At 37.5% G+C, this 26,202-nt stretch overlaps 1 long non-coding RNA gene across 1 annotated transcript; it reads right to left on the reverse strand.

The window, feature by feature from the left end:
- Positions 1 to 5,195: 5,195 nt before the first annotated feature.
- Positions 5,196 to 21,871, reverse strand: LOC121414827. The gene is made up of 3 exons (XR_005969917.1): positions 21,862 to 21,871; positions 17,817 to 17,819; positions 5,196 to 5,275 (listed from the first exon to the last, which is right to left on the reverse strand). It is a non-coding gene; the product is annotated as an uncharacterized LOC121414827 (long non-coding RNA).
- Positions 21,872 to 26,202: the final 4,331 nt, after the last annotated feature.

Genomic DNA, 26,202 nt, shown 5'->3' on the forward strand with positions numbered 1-26,202 from the left:
GTAGGAGGCAGGAATAACCAGAAGAAGAAGATTCACATTTCCACGCGATTAGGGGCGGATCCAGCATTTTGCAAATAGGGGCGTTTGACCAGTTGGTTTGACATAACCTAATCATGAATGGCGATAAGCTGCGACGCGACAGACTGCGTCCTAACCTGGCCCTAATAACCCTCCCCTCCCGTAGTGCTTAGATACGCCACTGTCCTGCTTACTTGATAGCAGAGTAGGGGGCGTTGGGGGGGGGGGGAGACGGTGATCCCTCTCCTTTTTAAGACAATATGCCAAAAGAGATTTCATAAGTGTAATGTATCTTAACAGGTATTCCAGTCTCGACAAATTCTACCTTAATTGCTGGTTTTGAGGCATGTAATTGCAAAACAGTACATGGCAACCTGCTATTTTATACGACGGTTATATCTATTATTAGTTTTTGGTTTATATTTGGCGCTGCACCAATCAGAAGGCCGGAAAGACGGTTGAAGCTCTCATGATGGGTGAAATCAATTTGATTTGAAGGCTATTAATCACCTGATTAAAGTCAGAGATCTTTAAGGAAACCACAGACCCTGTTAAATTGAAGTCACCATTAGTAGCGTACCTGAGACGGAATTTTTTTTTCTTGTCAGAAAATTATGTATGGTTTAAACATGGATCCCGCTTATTTAATGAGAATAAGCATTTAAAGGGCACAGATAGTTTGGCACCTGTATTTCTTAAATATAGATCAGGCAGTCGCCTTAGTTCACCAGCTGTTTTCCGAGTAAGAATTTCAAGTCACATTTCCCCCAAAAGTCTTGAAAGAGTTCATTTCCCGCCTACAGTGTATGGGATCGTTATTGCTTTGTGTTGTCTAGAAATCGGGTAATACGCAATCTACATCTTCTTTACATGACTATGAAAGTAAAATCGAGGCCTTTGAATGACCTTTTTCTAAAAAAAAAAAAATCATAATTAATTTTGTCTGGAGGACATGAAAACCGATTACACTGGATACATTGCCCGAGCATGGCCCTGAGAATTAGCGGGATTGCTTGGGGTGTTGATCATGTTATACACCAGATGCAGCCCCCCCTGGAAATCAGGTTGGTACGCGAAATAAAAAAAAAACCTGTCCAAAATCACTGTCATTTTTAAGCGAAATCCTCTTTTTAATGCTTTTCGATTTTTTTCTTAACAAAATCACCTCCATTTGGGAGTAAAAACCTTAAAGAATCCTTTTGGGGGCTTATAAGATTACTTCCAAACTAGCACCGCATTTAAAAAAATCGTTCCAAGGTCCATGTGCCTGAGCGATGTAAACATCTTTATCACCTTTATGTACCCCTCCCCCACCAAAAGAAACAAACAAACATACAAACTAAAAATTAGAACGAACGAAAAATAACAACAAACAGAAATAGTCACCTTAAAAAAAACGCAATCAAATTGACTGTTGATGAAAGCAGGTGTGGTAAAATAATTCTAATTATTTGAAAATTTGAGGTATGTATACAAAAGTAGAATTTTTGGCGCTTTTAGAGTGTGGGAATTTTAAGAGAGTGTTACTCAAGTATCGCATAATTAAGAAGAATAATAAAACCTAAACTTATTTTTATACAATTGCTTTCGAAAAAGGAAAGTCGTCAACAGTGCCATCACTTAAACCATAAATTTACCTTTTTTGCAGATTTCCTCCTTTTGACGTCGACTTGGTGTTAAAGAAAAATTGAGAAATGTGGATAAAAAATGGTTAAAAGCTTCTGAAATCCTTTAATTTGATTGACGATAAAAGTGTTATAGAAAATTTTGCATTTGTTACTATAACAAATCTTTATGAAACAAGACACAGGAACTCATAATAAGTGGCATACTATATGCATGGAGCTATCTGTTGATAGCTCTATACTATATGCATGCTATAGAGAGCTGTGTGTCGTCCCAAATCAAAACTTTTGAACCATGGAACTAGCTCTATGTTTAAACATTCTTAATGCTCTTTGATGGGGTATCAACGTACTTTCATTGCTATTTTTTCCAATGCAGTTCTGTGTCCCCCATCTATTAAAGAAAGAAGAAAAAAAAACACCTTACGTAGACTCTTATTCTTTAAGGTTTAGCCCAGTATAACGATGAATGCATCATATTATACAATTAAAGTGCTGATCCAAGAGTATTTTTGTCTTCGAGCGGTTACGTGAGAATTAATTCTTTGGAAAGACCTGGCGCTCGTGTTTGGCGAAATCCTCTGTTATTTTAGACTGACCAAATGTATAACTCGATCAATGCCAATAGAAGCCAACCATCCGGGGCTCTTGAACAGACACACCAACGAAACCGACACCACACCAACCGATAGTATATCACTGGAAATAATGCAATAGATTTAGCTGTCTGACGTCAGCCTAGCTGGTGTGACTGGGGCCTCTAAGTGGTTATTTTTAGAGGTTTGGACTCGACGAACTTGGAACAAAAACTGATGAGAGATTGAGTTGTCTTGTCTGATTCAAGATCACAAGATGAGAGGTGGAGGATATCAGTGATGTCTGTTTCCGAACGATCTTAGCTTGACCCTTCCTAAAACCAATTACCCAGCTAGATCGAGTGATCTGAGCTTTCATTTGAGCCAAGTGACATGTTGGAAGACTGAGGGACCCATGATGGAAAGAACAACGCGTTCTGCAGTGTGCTCCACAGTGTATTCACAGTGTATTTGCACTATGCAGAGATGCCAACCAGTACGATTTTATCGTATTTAGTACGATAAAACAAGTAAAATACGACAGTACGATTTTGGCCATCAAAAATACGATTTCCCGACTTTCTGTCATAGTCCTGTTTTTTCCCATATATGTGTGTTGTGTATGTATGCGCCCGCCCGTGAGAGTGAGCAGTGAATCCATATCATACATGTAATTTAAATATCTGAAAAGCCAATCAAGTAACTTTAAATTTACGATAAGCACAGTTTCAAATTGCCAAGTGCGTCTTTTTTTCAGTACCATAAAAAGTGAGCTACGTCCGTCTTTTTTTTTCCTGTAATACATGTACATCATACTACTTCATCACGTGCAATTTCTAATGCACACATTTCCAATCAGGATATCACAATTCTGTGATATAGTAGTTCGAATTGAACAGGAGATAAATCCCCGTTCACAACACAGGATATGCGAGTCTTGTATCCTCACAGTCGCCGACTTTGCTTGTCAAAACGGAGCCTTATTAATCCAAAATCAATAGTTGTGAATTATAGCTTTTTAATTTCTTTCTTGGTGAGGGGTAAATATCAGACAATAAATCATCAGACAAGGCTCCATCTAAAAAAAAAAATAGGAGGACGCCGTGCACGTGAGTGTGGTACTTGGATGCTGTTAGCTAGCCAGTTTGAGCTCATATTCTCTGCCAGAGCTCTGGGTGAGAATTCTATCAGTAATGGCCTAAGTGATGGTGATTTTCTGTTTCAGATAGAGTTTAGATTTCATGTTAATTTTGAAAACTGTAAAAAAACTTCATGATTTCTTCATTGTGATGAATATTTAAGTTATTAATGAATACATTTTTGTCTCACCGGCGAAGCAGAGTGAGACTATAGGCGCCGCTTTTTCGACGGCGACGGCGGCGTCAACATCAATCTTAACCTGAGGTTAAGTTTTTGAAATGACGTCATAACTTAGAAAGTATATGGACCTAGTTAATAAAACTTGGCCATAAGGTTAATCAAGTATCACTGAACATCCTGCATGAGTTTCACGTCACATGACCAAGGTCAAAGGTCATTTAGGGTCAATGAACTTTGGCCGAATTGGGGATATCTGTTGAATTCCCATCATAACTTTGAAAGATTATGGATCTGATTCATGAAACTTAGACATAATAGTAATCAAGCATCACTGAACATTTTGTGCAAGTTTCAGGTCTCATGAGTAAGGTCAAAGGTCATTTAGGGTCAATGAACTTTGGCCGAATCGTGGGTATCTGTTGAATTACAATCATAACTTTGAAAGTTTATTGGTCTAGTTCATTAAACTTGGACATTAGAGTAATCAAGTATCACTGAACATCCTGTGCGCGTTTCAGGTCACATGACCAAGGTCAAAGGTCAATGAACTTTGGCCGGATTGGGTGTATCTGTTGAATTACCATCATAACTTTGAAAGTTTATGGATCTGATTCATGAAACTTGTACATAAGAGTAATCAAGTATCACTGAACATCCTGTTCGAGTTTCAGGTCACATGATCAAGGTCAAAGGTCATGTAAGGTCAATGAACTTTGGCCATGTTGGGTTTTTTTGTTGAATAACCATCATATCTCTGTAAGTTTATTGGTCTAGTTCATAAAAAGTGGACATAAGAGTGCCATGTATCACTGAACATCTTGTGCGAGTTAGAGTAGTATTCAAAGTCAGCACTGCTGCTATATTGAACTGCGTGATGCAGGAGTGAGACGGCCAGAGGCATTCCACTTGTTACAGAATTTAGACTCTCCCAGAATGAAAGGCATTTTCTGTGAAGATCTGCATTTTCAAATAACTTGTGAAATACTTAAGGTACATGATCCTACAATACATGTACATTTAAAAATTTGCATGTGGCCTGTGGCTATGTGCTGGAATTTGAATAGACTGAGTTAGATATTGATTTAATTTCTTCATTTCTTTTAACATAATTTATATGCAATCTAAGTTCACCTCACAGTCACAATCATACACAAACACCCACATTCTAACCATGAAAAAAAACCTTAAATTTTTTTTGTAAATTTATTATTTGATCTGAAAAGACTGAATTCTCTCTTTTTTATATTTTTATTTTATTCATTTATTTCGATTTTTTTTTTTTTTTGGGGGGGGGGTTAATTGTTTGTGGTTCATTAAAGATGAAAAGTAAATAAGCCCATGTAAAGGGGATGTGGAGTGAGGGTGTCAAAACACACTTAAACATTTAAATCTGATTTCTTAGTTGTTTGAATAAGCCTATTACTTAGCATGCTATTTCTGTACTAATTGAAAAATTGCAGGAGCTGCGCTTACTATGAACAAATTTGGAGTGTGGTTCACAGTTATATTCTTTTTCTTTTTAATTGCCCCTGGTTCCAAAAAAAATTGCCCCCGGTTCCTGTAAAAAGCTCGCGAGCCGGGGGCAATTTTTTTTTAAAAATTGCCCCCGGCCTGCAGGTGCTTAATTCAAGGCTTGCTCTGGTCATATTGAGTTTTCGTGAAAATCTGATTTTTCACTAAAAAATATGATTTTTGAGGATATTCAGTCTGATTTTTTGTGTCAAGAGGTTGGCATCTCTGGGTGGGGCACGCAATCTGAAATCATATTCCCGTATTGAAATTGTAGAATATTAACGCAGTGTGTGTAACATATTTTTTCACCTGACTTTCTCCCAATAGTCCACCATGTGAATACTGTCAAGTTGTTCACGGTGTGAAGTCACTCTCACATTGTTTTGAATCACACCCTCTCTCACAGTCCTCTATGTAAAGACAATGTAAACACACTGTGTGCCATCGTGTTCTGTCCACACACCGACTTTGACTCTGTTCTGTACATACACTGTCTGCAGTTGTATGCTGTCCACATACTGTGACACAGTGTTCTGTCCACAGACCGTTTGACAGTGTTGTGTATACACACACTGTGATATAGTATTCAGCCCACGCAGTGTGTAACACATGATTCTATCTACACACTGTGTGATATAGTGTTGTGTCTACACACTGTGACACAGTGTTCTGTCCACATACTGTGTGACATCGTGGTCTGTCCACAAACTGTATATGATACAGTGGATTGTTCACAAACTGTGTGACATGGTGTTCTGTCCACATACTATGTGACATAGTGTTCTGTCCACATACTATGTGACATGGTGTTCTGACCACATACTGTGTTACACAATTTTCTGTCCACACACTGTGGAACACAGTGTTCTGCCCACATACTGTGTGACATGGTGTTCTGTCCACATACTGTATATGATACAGTGGATTGTTCACAAACCATGTGACATGGTGTTCTGTCCACATACTATGTGACATAGTGTTCTGTCCACATACTATGTGACATGGTGTTCTGACCACATACTGTGTTACACAATTTTCTGTCCACACACTGTGGAACACAGTGTTCTGCCCACATACTGTGTGACATGGTGTTCTGTCCACATACTGTGTGACATGGTGTTCTGTCCACATACTATGTGACATGGTGTTCTGACCACATACTGTGTGACATGGTGTTCTGACCACATACTGTGTTACATAGTGTTCTGTCCACATACTGTGTTACACAATTTTCTGTCCACACACTGTGGAACACAGTGTTCTGCCCATATACTGTGTGACATGGTGTTCTGTCCACATACTATGTGACATGGTGTTCTGACCACATACTATATGACATGGTGTTCTGACCACATACTGTGTTACATAGTGGTCTGTCCACATACCGTGTTACACAATTTTCTGTCCACACACTGTGGAACACAGTGTTCTGCCCATATAATGTGTGACATGGTGTTCTGTCCACATACTGTGTGACATGGTGTTCTGCCCACATACTGTGTGACATGGTGTTCTGCCCACATACTATGTGACATCGTGGTCTGTCCATATACTGTGTGACCTGGTGTTCTGTCCACATACTATGTGACATCGTGGTCTGTCCATATACTGTGTGACAAGGTGTTCTGTCCACATACTATGTGACATCGTGGTCTGTCCATATACTGTGTGACATGGTGTTCTTTCTCCATACTGTGTGACATGGTGTTCTGACCACATACTGTGTTACACAATTTTTTCTGTCCACACACTGTGGCACACAGTGTTCTGCCCACATATTATGTGACACAGTGTTCTGTCCACACACTGTGTGACACAGTTTTCTTTCCACGCACTGTGTTACATAGTGTTTCATCTAGACACCGTGGGACACGGTGTTCTGTCTACACACCGTGTGAGATGTTCTTCTAAACGCTCGCCTTTAATGTTTCTGTAATTTCTGCAAGGTGATTTTGTCAGTGACATTGATAATTTTATTGATAGTTTTAGTTGATATGGGAAGTAAATTTCTGTGTGGTTTGCCATTTTACTCAGCAATTTTCTTTCTTCATTCAATTCACAATTTCAACATTGTCTGCGTCAATCTTTCAAGGCTGGGGAAACGGCTTACATATCTTCGGGCCCGGTTGATCAGAAGGAGTGCCGGAGAAACAAGGTTTGTTCTTCCGTTGGAAGCACACTAGAAAATCCCCTCATAAGTGTGTGTCTGGCCGTTGACACCCGGGACAATGAACGAGCACTTTTTATTCCAGTTTACTTCCGGTTCATGGGAAGTTAACTCGGTTGTCAGTTCCCTTGGTTCCTGTCACAAATTTTTTATTTTGCATTCTTATTGTCAGATGTTTATTTCCTGTCATGTAATGCAAGTCTAAAAAACAAGAATTCATACACTAAGATCACGGTTGGTTCTTGACATTGGAAATTTTCGGACTTTTCGCGTTTATTACGGGGAAACTCTCTACAACGCACCAATTCCTTTGAAAATACAAGTCAAATCACAACGGAGAGCTCAGAGGCTTTTTTTGTCGAAAGTTGGTGGACCGGCACAGCATCGGAATCTCTTTTCTCTGGAAAACGATTTGCAATTGTTCGTCCGGTGCAAATCTTCGGATGATCTGCGGTCCCAGTCCACCACCTTTCGACAAATGCCTCTCAGCTCTTCATTGTGATGTTAATTGCATCTTCAAAAGAATCGATGCGTTGTTATAGAGAGTTTTCCCGTAGTGAATGGGAAAATTACCTATTGAGAGTAGGGTGAAGGGGGAGGAGTTGGGTAGGTCAGCGACAGTAGAGTGTACCCGCCAAGCATTGGTATCACTCTCCCATGAGAATAACCTCTTTAAAAAAGTCGTATTTTAGGAATTCATTATAAACATAATATGCTACTGACATATCACCATAATTTATGACATGTTTAATTTTTTTTTTTTCTGGGTGCAATAATTGTATCAGGAATAAATTGGCACAAATTTCGAAGCATCAGATAGCGAGTTTTCTGGTGCAATTTTTCTTGGCACGTTGTTTCACTCCGTCATTTTAAACTTTATATAGTTGTTTGAGTGACGGGCTTTAACAACGTGCTAAAATTTTAAACAGCGTTTTTAAATGTTATAGCCAATGGCTCAGAATGTTTTTTTTTAAGTCAAATCGATGACTTTGATTATACGGGAAAACAGAAGAAGAGGATAGGAAAGAAAATTGCATGTGTAAAGAATAGGGGATGATCTTTATCGAGGTCAGCATATTGTCATCACTATACTGTAGAATGAGTCACCCATTCTTAACAAACTGGGGACTTCCCATTTTCGACACCCCCGGCCGAAGTTAATTCACGCCGCGGGTCCATTCTTTTTATCTTTAAATGACTTGCCAATCATTGTACACTAATAATGGTGTTCGATTTGATGAACGGATGAGTAGGAGTTAAAGAGCGGAATGTATTGTTATGAAACAATATACTCATATCGCTAAGTAATTTAGTTTATTTTAACAATAGTGAATCCAATTAGAGTCCCTTATCCACTTAGCGTGGTAATGTTTCCCCGTGGCACTTCGTTAACTCTGTTTAACCAATCACCATGATTGCTCTGAGCATGAAACCACATGCGTACAGATGGGGCTTGGGGGCAATGGACCCCCAATTCTTCACGACCAAGGAGGAACAAAAGAAAAAAGAAAGGGAAATTTAATATAATTTTTTTAAAAAGTAGGCCAATGGTTTGTAGAAATTTTGCCCCATACATCATTGTGTGCCCCCCTCAGAAAAGATTCTGGCTCATAACGCTACTGAATGAAGCTATTCTGTTGATAGTATATCCATAATTTGGATAACTTTTTCACTGCTCAAAGTCGTAATGACGTGGCAGTTAATATAGGTTAGATTAATTGGAAATGGAAATATAAATTTATATATATATCTCTTTAATCGCCATTTTAGAGGCACAGATTATACAACATGGCCAATGAGACCTACGAATGTCAGCGCAAGAATTTTATCTTTATATTTAAACAAGAAGTCAGAAGAAATTGTTTATCATAATTATCATCCCTTTGAAAATATAATAATTGATAATTTGATGAAATATGTTTTTCTTCTAGGGATACACATAATCTAAGCCTAGATTCTTAAAAGTGAATCAATTAAACATTATACCTTTTTCGCTTTAAAATATGTAAAAATAATCATTTTGTTAAAATACGGAGTAAAAATAATTGTCATTTATTTTTCGGATGCAAACATGCTCGTTTGGTATGGATTTATTGCAATACTACGTTTGATATTGTCGGTATTGGCAACTGAATTTGGTTTAAATATTTGGTGAAAGAGGATTTCCTTTTTTGTTGTTGTTAATTTATCAATACTTCTGAAATCAAAGGGGGATGGTTGTCCCCTTCCCACTCCCCCTCTCTGTGGCGCCGACGAAGTAGACGGGGATCCATAAACATGTATCCGTATCGACCTAGCGAGTTACACAACGCATTTCCCCCCGGAACCCACCGGTTACCCCACCAGAATGGGTCATTTGCGAGTGACAGAAACATGAAGAATATATCATCAAGGAATGATTATTGATTATGACTAACTTCAACTCACCTTCACAGGTAATCTAATTTGTTCCTCCCAAAGTCAAATCCCAGATACTTGTAGCAGCAGTTGAAATATGAATTGAATAATGGCGGGATGATTTGTTTTCCTTTAAGCATTACCACTGAGCAGCTCATGCCGCACTTTCACCATGTTCACCTTCGCGAAAGACTTCATTTTTGCATGGAACGAGAATATAAAACATGAAATTTAAGTTTTGACAAAGAAGTGCATTGTTGTTAGAAATGATACATGTACGTGGATCAGTATAAATGTGTTGTTGCCCGTATATACCACAGTTTCATGGGTATCTGCATGTCTGATACTGCGGTCTGGGAATGATTTTCTAATAAGAAGAATATGGGTAATGTGAGGAAAAGATAACGTAAAACAAGATCTTCAGTCCCTAATGTATATGATTTTTTTTGTCCATGAAATATGATGAGCAAAATAATTAAGTAAGAAAGGAAAAGGTTTTCACATCCAAATCGAGGTCATCTTTGACCCCTCCCCCTAAAAGAATGTAAAAAAACCCGGATATGTAACTCTCGTCTATCATTGTCTATGTAAACGAAACCTATTATGGTTAACATTTTAGCATACCGACCAAATTTCCAGGGGGTGCTGCTCACCCCCTGCATCCCCGCTTTTCCCAGGGTTATGGTTACCCGGGAGGAACTGATTTTAATTGCGTTGCGTTAATCTCGAGCTTGTCAGGGTAAGAATAGCTGCACTTTGTATCTGCAGAGAAGAAGCACTCTATAAATCCTGCTATCATTTCTTTGTGCACAATATTATCATATAAGACAACATTCTAAAAATAGTTGGGCAAAAAATATGCAAAACTTTTAACCTACCCTGGGCAACATACTGTCCACACAACTATTGGTTAAAAATCTGTCCAAATTGGGTAGGCCCTAATGAAAACTAACAATTTGGTAATAAATTTGCGTTGGCGGGGGGGGGGGGGGCAGGTTTGTCGAGCCTAAAGTTTCCGCTTAATGTTATACTGAGTGTGCATAACATTACGATAATTACGGTGGTCATTTTCAAATACGATGGCCCCTGTTTCTGTTGTGTCAAACGAGGTGCTTACATTGAATTTTATTTCTATGTGAAAATTGTAGTTTCGAATTTCACCAACATGTCGTATATTTGGGTATCTATGGAACTGTTTACTTTTTGTTTATCGTCCCGTATAACCGATCATTTTTATTTCAAATATCTGTAGATCCAGTTGTACGATCAGTCAACGGTGACAAATTAATGAATTAATTAATTAGATGAAATGGATTTGATAAGGGGTATGTGATACCCCTCTGGAGATGGCAGGGGTACTTCTGGTATCCGCCCCGCGTTGAATGAAGAGAAAAAGATGTAGTATTAATAGTATTATATCGTACTTTCTCTTCCATATACCTGCATTACACCCCTCCCTCCCTGCTCTTTGCTCTCCCTTTCTCCCCTTCTTTGTTTCTTTCATTCATTCTTTCTTTCTATCATTCTTTCTTTCGTTCTCTCTCACCTTCTCCCCCTCTCTTTCCCTATCCATCATGTCCATGCTATCTCTTCAATCACCTCAGGGTGATAGTCCGGTCAAACCATTCCTCCCATTACCTGGCCAAGGTGTGATATCTTTGACAGTTATCCCGCCATTAAACACGACCATCACCTGAGAGGAAGCTGGCCCCAGGACTCTTGGGAGGGATGCAGTGTCCAACCGTATCAATGGCAGGACCAGGGACCGAAAAATGGGAGTTTGGAGGTGGGGGTCTCGGGTGTTATGAAGACACCGCTAATGTGCATCCGAAACCTAAAAAATCCAATAAAGGCCGAAAAGTGTTTACTCTTCTATTTTATCTGCCGGCCCTCATTCTCCTAATTAGACATTCATGCGCTCGGTTGAAAAGAGAGAAAAGTACCGGGGGTTGGGGGAATATGCGTCTGTATATGAACAAATCAAGTGAGAGGGGGGAGGGGGTCTGGAAAAAATAGTTCAACAAAGGCCAGAGTATAGGGTCACAGTATAAGATCAGAAAGGCTGCATGATGGACTTGAGTGGCTCCATGGGTGGCACCAAGGTGGGGAGGGGGTGGCCTAAAAATTGAATTACAGTGGTATTATGGGCATTACAAGACCAAAACTTCTCTGGTCATGCTGGTTATGATTTTACACCTATTCTCTTCCATATTTTTCTGCCTCTTTCTCTTCTTCCCATTTTGTCGTTTTCATCATTTAAAAAAAAACGAAGCACCGCCCCCTAGTGAGACTAGTATAGTATTCATGAGCGATGGACACAATTTAGAGAAACAAGTATTCAAATTAAATCTTTATTTCCACAATAATATAAAAACATTACAAATATGTACAAAATAGGAAACAAACATAATTGAAAAGGAAAGTAAACTGAGTTGTTCAAAATAATACAAAGAATTAATGTACATAACTGTGGGGGGAGCCAAAGAAGACAAAATAAGTCTTAAAATCAGGCACCCAATCTAAAATAAACAGATGAAAGTTATCAAAATATAGCATGTGAATATGGCTATCAAAATATAGCATGTGAATATGGCTATCAAAATATAGCATGTGAATATGGCTATCAAAATATAGCATGTGAATATGGCTATCAAAATATAGCATGTAAATATGGCTATCAAAATATAGCATGTGAATATGGCTATCAAAATATAGCATGTGAATATGGCTATCAAAATATAGCATGTAAATATGGCTATCAAAATATAGCATGTGAATATGACTCTTATTCATAACTTCCAAAATAATAGATAAGAAAAATCAACACAGTCATATAAAATCAAATAACGTTACGTATGGGAAAAGAATTTAGAATAACTTAAATAATGACATAAACAAAACCAAAAAAAAGAGAGAAACAGGTAATAAACCAACAGAGGGGATAAGAGAAGAGCTGTTTTGCCTTGTCCAATCCAGTGATCGAGTAAAGCGGAGAAAAGGGTGATGGGGTCCTCGCCCTCTAAAGGTACTGTGAAGAGTCAATCTATGTAGAATCTCCTCGGTTTATCCACATGCACCATTAAAGATTTCTTTAATCGATAGTTTTGTGGCCGATTGTTTTGTCATAAACCCTCCAGACAAGACAGATAATGGAATTTATTCCGCTGTTATCAAGAAATCGAAATCAAACACAAGAGATTAAGTAACACATCCTAAGAACTTTACGCTTGTTGCTTTGGCGAGCTTTCATCTATCATCCAGGCAATTGACGCCAATTTAACAGCTTAACTCCCAGGTTTGCGTATTTTATAAGAAACCTAAGTAGATGGGCGTCGAATTTATAAACAGTTGGGTGTCGAAAAGTGAGCTTGATGCTTGGAATAAATGGTTTTAAAGCAAAATACGAATTTATTTCGGGTGTGTCTCATATTTGCGCCCTGAATTAATCATAAGAATACGCCCACGTTAGTGTGTTTTAAGTGATAATTATGTTAGCGATATGCAATCATTGGCGTCAATCTTAGATGTATTATTGATACGAGTCATTGAAATGATTAAGCTTATTGCCGGGGAATCTGGATGAAGTTAATTGATATTCATGACGATAGAGACTTATTAAATGCAAATGTCTGAATTTGGTTACATCACGAAAACGATTGGAACGATTTAGTTTTGATAGAACCTCCAAAGTGCATTTCATTACTTGATTATGTGAAGTTGTATGCCCCCAAACCGTTATCGATCGCGTGAAGGATATGAAATAAGAACGTGTTTTAATAGATAAATGTTCCGAATTTACATAACAACTTCTTTTGAATGTTTGGCCGATCAAAATAGAACTGCGTATCGTTGTCTTGTTTTTATAAAAACTCTTCTCATACAAGAACTGAGTTAAAAATATGATGATATCTCCCATTGAATACTTGAGCGACGTTACCAAGTTCTTAATTAGAATGGTAAAGTTTCCCTAATCGTTATAGTCCATTATGAAATTAACATTTTGCATTGTTCCATTAGTTTAAAGGGAAGTTCACCCGAAAGAAAAAGTTTGTTGTAAAAATGGCAGAAAAAAATTATGAAACAATATTGGTAAAGGTTTGGTAAAAATCAATTAAAGACTGAGTAAGTAATGAAAAATTTAAGTTTTGGATTTGTGACTACATAAACAAACAGCTGCACAATATTTAATTTAAAGGTCAAGTCCACCGCAGAAAAATGTTGATTTGAATCTATAGAGAAAAATCAGACAAGCACAATGGTGAAGATTTCATCAAAATCGGATGTAAAATAAGAAAGTTATGACATTTCAAAGTTTCGCTTATTTTTAACAAAATAGTTATATGAACGAGCCAGTTACATCCAAATGAGAGAGTTGATGATGTCACTCACTCACTATTTCTTGTGTTTTTTATTGTTTGAATTATACAATATTTCAATTTTTACGAATTTGATGATTAGGACCTCCTTGCCTGAAGCACAAAATGTTAAAATAATGGAATTCCACGTGTTCAGGGAGGAATGAAACTTCATTTCACATGACAATGACGCGAAAATCAAAATATTTCATATTTCAAACAACAAAAAACAAAAGAAATAGTGAGTGAGTGACATCATCGACTCTCTCATTTTGATGTAATTGGCTCGTTCATATAACTGTTTTGTGAAATGAAGCGAAACTTTAAAATGTCATATAACTTTCTTATTTTACATCCGATTTTGATGAAATTTTCAGTGTTATGCTTGTTGAATTTTTCTCTTTTTATTCAGATCAAGTTTTTGTTGGGTTGGACTTGTCCTTTAAAAGGCACTTTTTTTAGTGGTTAGTGATGACTTTTTTATTTTCTTTTTATAAACGGTAGTGAAGTGATTTGTCTATCGATATACTGAAGGTACAATGAAACTATTTTCAAATTTCTGAGAAAATGACATTTCATTGATTTTTTACCATCCGATATGTAGAGAAACTGTTCGCATATGACGTCACACATCAAACAATTAAAATTCTAGTAACTTTCTTATTCTTTGACGGATTTTTCTCAAACTTTCAACAACAAAGTTAGATTATTTTTTCTGCTATTTTGACAATAAACTTTTGGTCAGGGTGAACTTCCTCTTAAATAATTTACTGGTTTTCAGTGACGACGCCTGTGTTTTAGAATAGGGAGGAGGCATGAAGACCTAGGTGTGATATCATTTTATATTCAGGTGTAAACAGGGGTAAAGGATGACACGGTCCAGACTCCTTTTTATACTCTTCTTACTTTTTACCCATCCTCTAATTCGTCACTAATTGGAAAATCGCAGGGGCTGTCGACTCCCTGCCCCTTTAGCTCCACCGGGCTTGTTTCAACTCTGCAATTATTTATATTTCCGTTGTTGTTACTTCTGCTGCCCATTCAATTCGATACATAGTTGATCCATTAGGGAACATGTAAATATTCATTTCAATGAAGAATAGTTTTCTTCACCAACTATCAGGCATGAGACTGCATAGGCCTATATTTAATAAAGTTCGATAATGAAATGGCGCTATACGTGAAGTTAAAAGTCCAATATCAGATCCATCTAACCTTTTATTTTCTCATAATCTTTGTTGGTTTTAAAACCCGGGAAATCTCCGAAGGCCTATATCAGTCTTTTCTGATCGCGAATTTTCCTCCGATCATAAACAGCTCGAGGGCTTGCACGATGACTCCACAGAAATATCACCACAGAGATGGAGAGAGTCTAATAACCGACTGCGGTGACGAGGAGTGCGAGGTGACGAAAGAAATTCTGGAGAGGAACTCGGGGACGAGGGAAAGGGAAAACCTTCAAGAATTTTAAAGACGGCGTGCCGCAGCAACATTGAACAGCGTCATCTTGTGTTCTGAAGGGCTCTCACGTTTTATGGTTCTTTTTACTAAATTGCGACGTTTCGATTATAATAATGATGATGATGATGATGACGATGATAATAATATTAATAATAATAATAATAGTAATAATAAAAGTTATATATTCGGTCGCATGTCATAAGGTGGTCCAATTTCGCGAACAGGGTAAAAATGGTTTAATTTTTTTTAAACGTTATAAGTATTACGATTTTGTAAATAATTAAAAGTTGTACGTCTCAAATACCTTTATTTTTCCTAATCCGCAGCTAATTGTTACATAGACGTCAATGTGGATATGAATTTTGAATTGTGTTTTTCTCAAATTGGACCTGCTGCACATAAAATGGTGTCAAAATTCAATGCAACATTGGATCACCCTAATATTGTGCACTTTAATCTTGTAACATCAATAATCAATTCTGTAACAAAAATTGAATAATTATATGTTATTGCATGCACATTAATTACAATACTTAACAATATTTAATTTCACATTTTTGCCCCCAAATGCCTGTCACTGTTTATATGCTTCGCAAAATGACTACATCATGGTGTTTGTTGCAATGATACACAACATTTGTACTAAAGATTAAGGTTATAAATTAGATAATTAACCAAATTTCTCCAGTTTACTAATTGATTAGGTTGCAGATCTGAGCTGATATATAGGCCTACATGTTTTTCATTTCTGCATATTTCAAAATTGTCAAATTTTTATAACAGTTAGTTGTTCCTTTTAAACTGCCTTAAAACATGAGGCTGACAGTCACATTACATGAAGTTGTTAATTAAGTTTAATCAATATTTTATCATTCACTGCATCCACTGGCTCCGCACCCGCCGGCTCCGACACCCCATTACTTCAAACTTAATGTGCTATATTTTTTGTTCCTGATATTGTATTGATCTAATTTATAGTAATGTATTTAGCATATAGTTCTAGCTTCAAAATGAGATCTTACTCAATAAATTTGGTGAAGATGCTGAGATGCACCAACAATTTATCCATGGCACCGTGTGGAAAATTGTTCATCCGCCACCCTTTTTGCATACCCAACTTATGAAATGCAACCATTCGTAATCTTTTAAACATGATTTTCCAGGAAATATTACCATAACCGGTGCGTTGGCTCAGTTGGTAGAGCATCCGTCTCACAGCCGGAAGGTCGGCATTTCAAACCCCGGCCGCGTCAGACCAAAGGACGTTAAGAGAGTTGGTGCTATATGCTGTTTTTTGTGTTCAACAATTCAAGGGATAGAGCTTCGTCGATCTGAGGCTGCCGGGCTCACGATCAATTAGGCAAAACGAACTTTCGTAGGTTTCTATTTCTGATTTCTGTTTCGACCCCCCCCCCCAAAAAAGAGAAGATTTTTTATAAAGTCATTCCATAGAAAACAAAGCCTTCGAAGAAAATACACATAATTTGAAAAGAGATCATCATCTGAAATAAATTAGAACCATTTCCATAACAGTACAGCATAAATAAACTGATATGTTCCCCAAGGAACACAAGAAATGTCCATGGTGCTACCACTCCCGTCCATTATTTTCTTCTGAGCTCATTGTATTTGATTGGTAGTGTAACCATGGCAACTGCAAACTCTCTGACCATAAAGAGACGGTACCTAACAGTAAACACATTTATGAAGAAAGGAAATAACGAACTAAGACGTATAACCATGATAACGGTCGATTTGCAAGGTTTAGACACGGGTTAAGCCACCGAACAAGTACAATTGCCAGTTACAGGCATGACGGGAGATATAAATCGCTCCTTATCCTATTTTTTTCAACTATATAGGCCTTTTTGTGATCACAGTTTTTTTCTTTAATATCACCATGGTAATAGTGCTCAACAATCAATTATGCGACGATGATGATTATCATCGGATGACAAAAACGTCCAAGTCGCCATAAGTTACTCTGTAGGCTCAATGACAGAAAGTTTGTTTCTTTATCAATCACTGAATGGCTATGACCAAACAAAATCAGTTTGACATGCGCATTTTGATCAAACACTAACTTTAAACCAATCGGGGATGTGCTTACATCTTAAAGCCTTGCTTGCTTACGGAGCCTCTGTAATTTTGAATGATGTATTTAATAATGTTGGTATGGACATTTCAACAACTAAGTATTTTCCAGTTGCCGGTCAATTAAAGTAGTCATTCGTTCTTTTAAAGGGTATCAAGGTGTTTAGAAGAAGTCGTAGGGAAGTAAAAGAAGAGTCCACCAGACTTTGGGTGAATTACTTCTTTAGTTTGAGTGGGATTGACGTTAATTGGTGGGGAAACACTGAAAAGGATAACACTATCCACCATGGACTTGCTGGTCAGCTTATCAAAGGTTAATGAACTCGTTAAACAATCAATCTTCGGACATGTAGGTAATAACTCGGTGACGTTTATATCGGTGGAGTGGTCAGTAGAACTGTCAACTCTGTTTCCTTTTCTTGTAATTTCAATTGGCGTAAATCATTGTCCATTCCGCCGATAAAGGTCTTGTCCTAATCCTGGAAGATGTGGACGAAGGCAGTATCCGACCACAGAGAAACAGGTTCGTCCGAAGAGCATACCGGGGTCATTGGCTAGCTGTATCGAACACTAGTTTTTGTCATTTTTTTCAGAAGCTAACACCGAGTCCTGCTCATCGTCTTACAAGGTGTTGCAATTGCTCGAATCAACCATAACTTTGCAAAGCTATAGTTACCCTTACATCTAAAATGCATAATCTTTTACAAATCTTTCCTGAATCTAGTGAATATCAATATGTGTATCATTGTCTTAACCAGTGGCGTATCGTGGGTCACGGCATGGGGGGGGGGCACCAGCGAAATTTTTGAGTCACTTAGTGAGCGCAAGAAGCGCGCCCAGTTGCCAGGTATACTGACCTTATAGAGACATTTTAAGGACAGTGCCATTAAACGGATATGTATCTAACTGGTCAAATAATGCGAGCGCGAAGCGCGAGCTGAAATTTTTGTAAATATTGACCCTCCAAACAAGAAGATTTCAAGGATTATATTTTAGGAATCCATTAAGAGTATACACATCTCACCATAGTCATCTAATGCGAGTGCCAATAAGCGCTTGCTGATTTTGTTAGAATTACATCTAAACATGCACATAAAGCACTTGTAATCATGATTAACATACCCATCTCACTAATCAAATCTTGCGAGCGCGAAGCGCGAGCTGAAAATTTAGGAAATTCAGACCTGAAGGGGGGCATTTTAAGGCTTGTTTGTAGGAATTCACGAAGACCATACGTAGTTCACTAACCAAATGATGCGAGTGCGAAGCGCGAGCTGAAAATTTTTGATATTCAGATCAGAAAAAAAGACATTTTAAGGACTGATTCTAGGAATTCATGGAGAGCAGACATATTTCACAAATCCACTACTGCGAACGTAAGCACGGACAGGAAATGTTTTATATTAAGACCTTAAAATGGGGCAATCACTTTTAAGTAGTCATGAAAAAGAAGCATACTATTGTACACAAACAATAATAACTCGAAGTGTGAGGAAATATATTTGGCAGTTTGGTGTATATTGCCTTGAAAACGGGTGGTTTTAGTATAACAGGATTATATATCTCGGTAAATAGACAATGCGAGCACCAGGAACAATGAAGACTTAGGCCCTATGCAAATTATTTTTCATATTAGTTACGAAAAAAATGTTTCTTACGTAATATAACATAACATAATTATGATATAATATAACATTATAATAAACAATAATGTCTTCTTTCCCAATACGTTTCTCTTCCTTTTTCCCTCTTTTTCTCCTTTTCCCCCGTTTTTTTTGTCAGCCGATGGGGGGGGGGGCACGTGCCCCCTATGCCCCCCGTAGTTACGCCACTGGTCTTAACGATCCAGTGTGTCAATTTTTACTCATAAAGGAGCATTGTGCAAATTTCCTGAATGAAATGATTCTGAAATTGATCAACTGCATCTCTTTGCAAGACGGGACCCTACTCTGCACTGAGCAGTAATTAAAGAAATACCCGTATCAAGTATGGAACGCCAAAAGTGCCCATTCCTGTTCACTGAACAATATGATACTAGTAATGCACTGTCCCCATGTAAACGACTTTAGGAGCAACTAATTGGTTAATCAACAATCGTAAACGATCGACTCCCTAAAGCGTACTTTGAGTTTACATTTTTTTGTCGCTTTTTACCCCACAGTATAGGTACTCTTAAACCAATCAAATTTTATAGGATGCATCGAAGGATGTGTTTAATACGACATGAAAATTTCAAGCATTTTCCTGTTGCAGGTCTTTAGCAGGCCCGGGCCGCGGAACGGTTTTGAAGGGGAGGGGGGGGGGGGCTAACAATGCAAAAAATCACAGATCAGAATGTAATTTTTATGTTTTTGCACACGGTTATGGAAAGAAATTGGGGGGGGGGCTGAAGCTCCTAGCCCCTCGGTTCCGAGGTCCCTTGATATTAGTCATAAGTTCTCTTTATCAAAAGGGAAAGGCATTTTGAAGAAGTTTTAAGAAAGTAAAAGAATAGTCTTAACGGCATGAATGGACAGTTTATTTGAGCCTTTGAGATAGTTTTTAACGATCTTAATGACACCAGGTAAAGATATAACGAATAAGAACAAAAGAAGGGATGAAACATACTTAACAGGGGAAAGAAAGGAGATTGTTAAAAAAACAAACATTTATTAAGATATTTAATTGGTTTCTGAAACAAAATGTCAGTGCCACGGACATGGCGATAGATTATCCTGCGGTCGAGTATTCTCTTGTGTGTAAATGACATTGGCAGTGTCCTGTAGTAAATCATGTGGCTTGAAGTTGAACTATATTTGCCGCGTCCTGCTTTTTGTTCAGAGAGAGAGAGAGAGGGGGGGGGGGAGGGAGAGAGAGGGAGGGGGAGAGGGGAAGGGGGGAGAGGAAGAGTACGAGTGAGGAGAAGGCGGGGGGGGGGGGTAGTACCGAAAAAAGAGATAAAAATTATCGAAAATTGATTATGAAATAACGAAATAATGACCGACAATAAGAAGACTTGTCAATTTCAATAATTTTTCAACTCATTTAAAAATCACCATCCAAAGTTGTGATTTTTGTCGGAGAGGGCGTCCCAACCCCAAGGGATAAAGGTACATTGCAAATTCGTCAACTGCCATATCGTCCACTCGCCACATGGTCTACTTTCATTTCGTCTAATGCAATTTCGTCCATCAACATTTCGTGTTATAACCACGTGGTCCAACCATCACTTTGTCTAATCATCATTTCGTCTATGACCATTTCGTCTCATAGCCAGTTGGTCTAAGATCAATTTCATTTTCATTCATTTTGCACAATTTAACACTTAGTCCAAGTATGAAATATAGACCAAATAATAATGATGTAATAATAATACTAAACATATAGGTATATTTACCCAGGGAAGCTGGAAAGCCACCATTTACCAAATGGTAAATGGACTAAATGGCTATTGGACCAACTGGTTATTAGACGGACTGGCATTAGACTAAATGAAAGTAGACCATGTGGTGAGTGGACGAACTGATGGTAGACCAAAATGATAGTAGAAGGGTTGGCAATTGGACGAATTGGCATTAAACACATTGGAAATAAACCAGGGTCATTCCTGGGGACGCGAAGACGATCTTATGACGTCACGAGGATAATTTTGCGGAACACATTGGCTCTATCATTTCATAAATTATCATTATTACATTTATCATCAAAGAGTTTTGCTCGCTCAGATAAAACATTGTCTCTGAGCTCAACAGCTTCAAATTAGTTATCCCCCAAACAGGAGTTCCACTATGGTAACGAAACCGCACATTATAACCTCATTGTGGTGCGAGTATATAACCTTTTGCTCGCTTTTCAACTGCTCCTGGGAGTTCGCCTCAAATGAGGGGAATTTCCGAAGAAAAAAAAGAAAGCTGCCCCAGAACTGCGTCAAATTATGACATCGTGGATGCGCCTTAGATAAGGACCAATACTCGCACGTCATACTGGGGTATTTACAGGGACTGCTCGGAATTTAAAGTTGAGATCGACAATTTTTAAGTGAATGCAAGTGGAGGAATACCATTGCATTCATAAGCATTTCTATCAAATATGTGTTCAAAAGGATGAATTGCATAGGCAGCGGGCTGGTTGGGTGGGGGAGGGGTATCATTTTTTTCAGTAAACTTGTTCAGTAACGTGAAAATGACTACCAAATTGTGATTTTACTCATTTTATTTGATATTCTGCAGCTCTAATTCATAGGTTTTACTGAATTTATTTTTAAGCGAATAAGAAAGGTCACTTGGGATAAATAAACGTATAACAGCAGTAAACACTGATTTTGTGAGAAAGTCTGTAAAACCATATTGTCACCACACCTTTCTAAATCTACACATGTTTACATTATTATTACTTGGGAAAAGACCCGATATCGTGCTTGAATGTCGTGATTTTTTTTTTTGGGGGGGGGTGGGTAATTGTGCAACAAAATTACCTTTGCCACATTTTTTTTTTCAAAAGGAAAAATGTAACCTTCGTCGCGAGCTTCCTTTTGATATTGTTACAACATCAACACAGGCAGGAGATCGGTTAATTCGTACTGAAGCTGAGAATCTTTTAATAGCTCCCCGACTAATGAAGGACGGGTTGTCTGTCTATCAATGCTCCTCAATAACCCAATGATTTCGAGCACTTCCTTCGATGAAATGCTCTTCTTGAAGCCCCTGTCACACACATCCTACCGTGTAACTATACCCGCGACGTCTAAGTAATGTCCAGTCACATAGGTCCCACCTTCTCCAGACCGACCGAAGCTATTACGCTATTTCCAGTGACATTTATCGATCGGTTTGGAGTGGTTTCGTTGGTGTGACTTGAGTACATCTATTTTGCCTTTTTTAACAATAAAAATAACCCTGTATGTATAGTGTTCAAACTACAATACCCATGTTAACAGAGTATAACAGCAAGCATATTACACCGGTGTTAAATACATTATGTTGAATGATTCTACACCTTGTTATTTGACAGTATCTGATGTTATGTTTGAGGTCCTTGGGGTATTTTAAACACCTGCAAGTTTGGTTTTCTCAGAACACCGGGTGACATGATTGAGGTTGTTTTGAACAAAATGATTTCTTGCACCTTATGATCAAGTTGAATGTTGAATTCTTTTGTTAGTTCATGCACTCATCGGTGTTAAAATGGTCTTTGTGTAGAATCATGTTAAAATTTTATTTGCGTCTGTCTAAAAGTTGAAGGAGGACAATATTCTTAGGAGTCATATGAAATCGCTCATGCCACAGTTGCACTGGCGATACCGATTCCAGACAGACAAGCTGCTACATGACTTGCAATGTCGGTAAACTATAGTTGATGTAACTGTAGCATAAGCCGGTAGGTTGTGACAGCGCTCTTCGAAGGTGTTCGTTGCTATCAAGACTATCAAATCTGCTTTATCATCCTAGCCAAAGATAAACGTCTGAGGCTTAGTTGGTGTAAAATGATACTGCATACATAATCTACCATCGCATACGGATTATCTAAGGATAGAATACACAGACTGTAAAAAAAAATATTGGGTAGAATTTTAACCAGCACGATGGTAATCATGTGTCCAACAAATTTGGGGCCCGTATTTTACCCAGTGCGGGAAGCATATTGTCCAGTATTGTTAAAAAAAATAAGCAGCAGTTACATTAGAATGGGCAACATTTTCATATCACTGGATAAATAAAAATGCCCAAAACAAATGCCCAATTTTGGTTGAGATAATAATCTCACGGAGCATCTTTCCCAATATTGTTTAGAGTGTAGGGGTACAAGGTACAAGATTAGCAAAGGGGAAGGGAGTGCTTTTTCCTCGAATCCAGTGCTTGCCCTTTTTATTTTGCATCCCCCCATATATGATATAATCTTTCCACCAAAATCGATTTAATCATTCACTCCTGGGGGGAAATGAAGACAAAATAGATTAAGAGTGACTATCACTTGTAGAGTTAATTTCCATCGTTTGAACTATTTTTATGCAAAGCGCTTTCGTTCTTGTAATTGTGCTCACTCTCAAACACAAACTCCAAATAAACTGAAATCCACTTATTTTTCAATCTTCAAGCCCTCGTGAGTGGTATAAATTTGTCATAAAGTTTACCCATCGCTTTTCCATATTTCACTACAAGTACAAGGCTTTCTAATGAATCTAATAATTTGAGGCAATAAAATTTATGGGCCTAATTTTCTATTTTTCACATTGTTAACTGCATGCGTTTCAAAGGAATTTATAAATGACATAAAATAATCAGGGCCCCGGCTTACAAAGAGGTACAAACCTCAACTATATGGAGATCCATCAGTGTCATGATTTTTTTCTCCAATAAATGTTCACAACCTCCTTTTTAGACAAAGAGAAGCACAATGAATTTTTAAGAAAACAATGATTTTAAGAATATACATATCTATGAAAAAATTGTACATTTTAGATGTTGACGTTGCTGGCTTTCCATAGTTGCGGTTGATCGGATCAATCGTAAATCGTTTTTTTTTTCAAGATGGGCCCTGATCATTTTACTATCCCATTATATGTCTTATATTCTCAAACTCATTTCCATGTGTCTCAATTAATCTTTTGATTCATATAATTATTTTTCTTTTAGTATATTATTTAGAAAAGAAAAGGCAATGCTTTTCAACCAAAAACCTATAAACTTGCTCTATCGGATACTTTGGCTGCATTCCCCTAGTCTTTATCAAGTAAATGGTGCACTTTAGAAATAAATCTTTTCCTATTTCGTCTCAAGGACTCTTTCGTTTATTCATCTGAATTTTCTAATACCCTTTCCGTATTAAATAAATCGCTACCTTACCCTTTTGTGTACTGCTCTGTATCAATCATTAACACCTGTATTATATTTTTCTTGCCTCTCTTCCACCTCGCTCTCCGTCTATCTCCCCCGCCCCCGTCTTCCCTTCTCCCTCACTCTTTTGCTCTCTCTCCCTCTCTTCTTTCTCCTTTCTCCTTTTCGCTTAACATATATTTCGAACATATTTCATGAAATGGAGTATCATCTCCATGAATGAAATTTGATCAATTTCATGATATCATCAACTAATCTTCCTCATTGCTATTTCAAATCTGTCAAATCTTCGACTGTTCAGTTGATATTTTGTTCGGGAAAACCTCAATTTTTTAAGTATTGTCGCTGATGGCGCACTGCGTAATTGCCTCCTTCCAAAACTTGATAGGGCAGTCGGTCAGTGAACTGTCATGAAATTCAAGTTATTTATTATATCAATGGCCAAAACAAAGAATAATGGCATACATGTACAGTAATTTCGTGAGATAATTGATCCATCAGGGGGGGGGTCGACAACCCTTTCAAGTACGATACTGTACAAAATTCGAGAATGGGGGACACGACGCGTCTGAAGACAGAGCTGTTATACTAAACAGCTCTGAAATGGGCTTTCAAACCGTATCACATGATTATTATTGTTGTTTTGTAAGTTATCGTGTATGCTATATTGTGTTTTTATTATTTCGGAAATAAAACAAACAAAAACCGTATATCGCCGCCCATATACGAATTGAGAGACCATATTTGAGAGTAAGACATCAGTTAGCATCAAACAAAGATTTTTCGTTCATAACCAAACATTCAATAGCCAACAACTAAATAATGATGAATTGATGAAAATATCCTGTAAGAAACTTTTTATCTGTTGTTCATGTTGACTATGAAATTTGATTGCTATTAGGCCGCAGACTCATCAGAATTCCTGTCGCCTAATGTGGTTGAATCGCTAACGAATCTGTTAGATATTTATATTGATAATGATGAATGTTCGGGGAGAGGAATAAGTAAGCGTCACATTCGCTAAAAAAAAGAGAGAGCAAAAAAAAAAATCTATGAATAATTCAAACGAAAACAATCGAAGATTATTTATGATGATGAAAATGGTAAAAATGACTGGTTAAAAAATAGAATAGAAGAACATTCTCATCCTCGGAATAGGGGTAGTGATAGGGGAAGAGGTCTACTTCCTTCTATACCTTCTATATTCGGAAAATATATATAAATGCGTATAACAGAGGAAAGAGGAGGGGGGTGGGGATTATAATGAGAACATCTTAAACAACTTCAAGAGAGAATTTCAGAACTATAGCACTTATAGCTAATGTTAGAAGATTGTAATCAAGGATGCGTTTTTTTAAAAGTTATTTCTTTATTACTTTTGCGACCTTGGGATATATCTTAGTCAAACAGTATTACACCGTTGGAGTCAAATTGACTAGGTTAGCTGCAGGGAGACAACTCTATTACGTCATATAATGATTCCGAATTAATTTGACTCGGAACGGTGCAGCACAAATTGTACATCACTCAGTTCCAATTGAGTAACTCAGAAAACGAGTCACTTTTACTCAAAACAGAGTCGTCTCCCAGCTGACACCATTCTGACTCGAACTGGACACCGAAGAAACTTATAGTGAAAGCTTTTACATATTCACGGACACAGTTTAATCACATAGAATTGAAATAGATTTCATGACTGCATTAAGTAATTTATCTTTAGAATGTGAATCTTACAAAGGTGTTGTCGTTTATGAACATCAATGTACAGTTCATACAAATAATAAAACAACATCATATCGAAATACATATCGGATGTATAATCTTAAAAGAAGAATAAAAATCAGAAGGATATACATTTATAACTTC

The sequence above is a fragment of the Lytechinus variegatus genome, chromosome 5 (assembly GCF_018143015.1).
Source record: "Lytechinus variegatus isolate NC3 chromosome 5, Lvar_3.0, whole genome shotgun sequence".
NCBI lineage: Eukaryota > Metazoa > Echinodermata > Echinoidea > Temnopleuroida > Toxopneustidae > Lytechinus > Lytechinus variegatus.